Raw genomic sequence first — 5,240 nt, 5'->3', positions numbered from 1 at the left:
AGCACACTGAGAAAAAACTAATTATCTTGAAGTGAGAATTCTGTGTAGTCTGTGGCTTTCATGTTTTTTCCTCCTCTCTTTACCAGAATATGAACCTAATAGAAGATCAGTGTCCAGTCAGACCAAGACACTCTATAGAGAGCAAAATCCTGAGGTGTTTTTAAACTATTGTATAAAGAAAATGTAGAAAATACCTGAAACCATATCTGCTAAGACAGCCAAGTACATGTTCCTCTAAATATTTATAAACCATGAACTACAACATCCACACATTTTTTTTTTTTATTAGTAAAGAACAAATGGAAATCATTGGCCAGAGTTTTTCTGATGGTCTGATTGGATGTGTTGCCTTTGCATCTCCTTCTTGACTCAAGATTCTTATTACCCCTCAAATAGTTCTTAACATTTTCTTGTTAATTCCTCCAATTGCTTTTGAAGTTTTAGCTCAGCTTTTCCAACTTGAGTGCTCCTGTGTATATGATCTTGCTGTTGGGTAGCAGTCTTCTGAAATGCGAGAAAGTGTTTCTTTAAACTTCTCTTGGATGATTTTGTGAATAGATTCAATCTAAACAGAAAAAAAAAAATAAAAGCCTATATGCCACTTATCCATGTTGATTTATATATTTATTTTTAATTTTATTTATTTTTTAAAAGATTTTATTATTTATTTATCTGAAACAGTGAGCAAGAGAGAGAGAGAGAGCACAAGCTGAGAGGAGATGCAGAGGGAGAGGGAAAAACAGAGTCCCTGCTGAGCATGGCGCCCAACATGGGACTGGATTCCAGGACCCTTGGATCATGACCTGAGCTGAAGGCAGATGCTTAACCTACTGAGCCACCCGGGTGCCCCTATGTTGATTTTTTTTTTTTAATTTCTTACCTTTGAATTATCCCAATGTTAGAAACTTGGATACTTTAAACTTTGCCTTGCAGTAGATGCTCCCGGCATAGTACTTAATTAGTGTAGGATGGCAGAATATGCCAGAGCAATATATGCCACTTTGGCATAAGGATTATTTTGAGCTGAAGGCAACTGAGAAGAAGCAGATGCAAGAAAAGTCTACCCCTCCACCAAACAGGTATTTGTCTAAAATCAGGACATAAATTTACAAAGGTGTCCCTCCTCCCCTCTCTACCAGGAAGGACAAAAGTTAATCAGTGGAGACAACTTTAAAGATTTATTTATTTATTTTAGAGAGAGAGAGAAAGCGTGAGCAGGAGAGGCAGGGGGAGGCAGGGAGAGAGTCATAAGCAGACTCCATGCGGAGCACAGAGCTTGATGCAGGGTTTTATCTCCTGACCCTGAGGTCACAGCTCTGAGATCAAGACCCTGAGCCGAAACCAAGAGTTGGACCCTGAACCAACTGTGCCACCCAGATACCCCGAGTGGAGACAAGTTTCGACTCTATCAGCCTGGAGACAGCAACCAAGGAATCTACAGAACAAGCTTTACTAACTAGCCTGATCTATCATTAGTTTCCCATATGTTTCCCTTTCCACAATTGGCTGCCCCTCGAGACTTAAGGTTCTCTTCTTTGGTCTTGTCACTTTTCTAAAAATGTATTATTCCTCACTGGGTGTTATACGCAAACAATGAGTCAAAAACTAATGATGTACTGTATGGTGACTAACATAACATAATAAAATTAAATTAAATTAAAAAGAAATGTATTATTCCTTTGTTAAGATACTACATAAGCCCAATTCTAAATCTCTGAGTTACCCATCTCTGGGTACTCCCAAGTGCCACATGGACTTCTGAACCTTTTTAATAGACTTCGGTTTCTTTTTCTCTTATTAATCTGTCTTTGGCAAGTCTAATTTATGAGCCTTCAGCAGGAAAACCTAAGATTGGTAGAGGAAGAGATTTTTCCTTCCCTACATCATTTAGTTCCCAAATCCTGTGGATCACTCAGCAAATCTTTACGGCTATGTAATTTCATTCCATGCCTAGACATAATATTCAGTATAAGAACCTTGAGTGCCAGCTATACAATGCTGAGAAAATCCCTTGTGCATCCAGCCTCCCCATATGGTATAGCTCTAAAGATGGATAGCAGCAACAAACCCAGTGAGCCCCTGTGCAGGGACTGAAATGGCAATGACAGATAGCATGACAAATAGAAGAAACAGTCAATTAATCAGTCAACTTTGATGCATGGTGCTCCTACTAGGGTCCATGCCAGGCATTAAGGAGGGGATGACACAGGCCTTGCCTGAAAAGGTCTGACTTGGAGATCAAATATTTATTCCAGTATTTTTAAATATTTATCTCAATATTCCAAAATTCCCATATTTATTAAATTCTTAATTTTTAAGAGCAAATGGTGACATTCAAAAGAGTTAAATACGAATGTTTTGTGGATTCATTAGGACTGACATGTTTAAGGAAAAAGGTTTTTTTGGTAGGACTTCTGTAGCAAGATTCCAAAACAAACATGAAAGGTATTGTATGAAGCAGGAACCAAGGTAGCAGAGAAGCTGAAGACAGACTAAAGGTGGCATATTCTGGAAACAGTGAGGAGATTTCACTTCAGAGAAGCTATCACCAAGACAGAGCCTGAAGTAACAGAAGACCATCTGTTCAGCCATTGGAAATGCCGTGATTTACTCAGCATTCGGGCCACAGTTCAAGGGACAAAGAACAAAACGTGTTGAAAAAAAGTTCAGGAATTAAAACATCTTTAAAATCATGTTTCTTATGGATGGTCTGTTGACATTCTGTACATAATAGGTGTCCAAAGAATGCCAGAGAATTATTGTCTGGTCAGAATAAAATATGGCTCTTTAAAAGCTAAATTAAGGCTTTAACTCCTGAATATGTTCTGACTTTGGAGATTTAGAATGATCAATTTCTATCACTGGTAGAGAGCCATACTCTGAATATTGAGTTTAAGATCTATCATTTGCTTGAGCTATATTATAGTAGTTTAATTTTTAAAACAACACTGCTGAAATCGTTTTCATACAGGAGCTAGGTAATAGATTGTAACACAGACTAGAAGAAAATGCAGTACATTTCTTCAGGGTACAAAGCAGGTGCAGTTATGTCTCTGCATGTACATCTGATGCTTATGTATTTTAAATGTAAATTGTTTTCTTTTAAGAGAAAATACTACATTGAATATTGATGCAAAGGTATTATATATTTGTGTTTTATTTTCCTGAGTTGTAATACTCATTTTCTACCTCTAATGAGAGTCCATGAAATATTCCACATGTTTGCAACAAATCTGGCTTTTAAGGAACAGATTTATATAACTACAGCTGGGATTTTTCTGTGTCTATATGCAATTTATTTCTTTGTACTATTTTATGCAGGGTTATTATAATTTTATCTATAGATGTATTTAAGTATGTTTTGAGTAGTACAGGAAAAATAAAAATTTGAAATTGAACAAAGAATTCAAGATGAGTTATCTAGACTAATTATTTTCAAGTAATGAATTTTAGAGGATAAAATACTCCTGCAAAGGCTTCACTATATAGAGCATATATCTGAACAATTTCAAGTTGTGACCTAGTAATCAAGACTTTTCTATAAGACTGCCTACAATTATCATCATTAAGAAAGTGTGGATATTATATACAATAAACACTAAAGAGGCCTTCTTTGAAACTAATGGCCAATATAACTATAACTCAGGAGCATTTACATGAGCAGTTACATGAACAACTTTGTAATAAACAGGAAGCCCAATTGTATAAGAACAAGTTGACTTCAATCTCAGTTTGAAGTTAAAGCATAAATTGGGACCACAGTGAGCGTCTGTAATTACAGAGATGCGCTGCAGAATGGTATGTGTTCTTTTTCTGAAGCTATTTCTGAAGAAGATAAATGAGGCATGACGATGCACTTTTTCATTGGTCCTATTTTCAATACCTCCTTTGTAATGAACCTAAGGTGGCTTGGGAGAAGAAAGACTGACACATCTGGAAATGGAGATACCAGAATGGTCTCCCTATGCAATGATGAGCAAAAAAATAGTTGAATTCATCAGGGTAGTGTAACTATGAAAAACAGAAAGACCATGTATTAGTATTGCTGTAAAAGGGCTCGAAGTCCACAAAAATCAAGTAAAAATGTGATAACTCAAAAAGAGTCTGAAAATAATGATGACAGAATCCATGTTTCTACCATCCTACCCTCTTAATTCCAATCTGTATCCTCAACTACTGCTCCTGAACGAAGCACTACTGAGTAGACTGCTAAGGTCTCAGACTGCTGGGTAGGGAGGCAGTGAAGGTATAATTAAGCATAGTACTATCTAAATTCTAGCTTCTGAATAGCTGCTCCAATACTATTCAAAGCTGGTTTGAAGTGTGCTGGCAATGGGCTTCTTTCTCTCTGTAATGCATCACATTTATTCTCCTAATAAAAGCACAGGCCTAGAGACCTTTTGAGGCAGGCTCTGTCCTGAGAAGCTTACCACATGGGTGAGCCAAACGGAATGGATCTTTTCCACAGATAAGCAGTTCTGAAACACAGAAAACTAGGAAGTGGTTGAAGCAAAACAGTAACTCATGCTGAAGTTTCTCCACATGAAAGCTTGAGGACAGAAAAGCCGAACCCCCGCTCCCCAAACCCAAGCCCAAACTGGAATCTGAGGAAAAAAAGAAAAGAAAAGGTACACAGAAAGTTTACCTTCTCTTAGCCATATAGATGCCTCGGGACCAAGCGTGGAGAGTTCTGGGATGAGAAAGCAATACTGACGACCCTGGAGAAGACTCCATGTGCACCAACCCAAGGGCTGCCGAGAAGGCTGGCACCGGAACCAGTGTCTGGTCCTCGGAGTTCCCTGGCCTTGGGAGAAATGTTGGAACGTTATACCAGTAGACCACACTTTAATCGACATTTTTGGAGAATAGCAAATTTTTCAACGAAAGAGACTATGAAGTAGAAAGCGTTTTTGATGGAACTTTAACAGAGGGCAGACACCGCCAGCTCGTACATCACCAAAGCCCGGCTGTGGCCATCGCTGCGCTTCCTGCCACTCGCGTCCCTCAAGTTATCGCGATAGCGTGATCTGAACGATAAAGGCAAATAAAGCCCGGAGTGGATGTATGCTCAAGGGAAGTCAGCGCCTAGAGACCGGAAGAGCGGTGAGGAAACTCCAAACAGGTAGGTTCTTTTAGTGAATTTGAATTTGGATTTGAATTTGAATCTAGCTTTGAAATTGAATCTGGAGGAAACCGATGACAACTGTTACAGAAACAAAAAGGGACCTTGAGATTAATTA

General features: G+C 38.3%; 1 long non-coding RNA gene across 2 annotated transcripts; it reads right to left on the bottom strand.

Annotated features, from left to right (window-relative positions):
• Nucleotides 1-472: 472 nt before the first annotated feature.
• On the bottom strand, nt 473-5,022 carry LOC145720801 (uncharacterized). Of its 2 annotated transcripts, XR_014144012.1 has the most exons (3): nt 4,646-5,022; nt 4,431-4,478; nt 473-565 (listed from the first exon to the last, which is right to left on the bottom strand). It is a non-coding gene; the product is annotated as an uncharacterized LOC145720801 (long non-coding RNA). The 2 variants fall into 2 exon arrangements; XR_014144013.1 differs by lacking the exon at nt 4,431-4,478.
• Nucleotides 5,023-5,240: the final 218 nt, after the last annotated feature.

The sequence above is a fragment of the Leptonychotes weddellii genome, chromosome 3 (assembly GCF_054177405.1).
Source record: "Leptonychotes weddellii isolate Sample4059 chromosome 3, ASM5417740v2, whole genome shotgun sequence".
NCBI lineage: Eukaryota > Metazoa > Chordata > Mammalia > Carnivora > Phocidae > Leptonychotes > Leptonychotes weddellii.
This window is presented reverse-complemented; position numbering and strand designations above follow the sequence as displayed.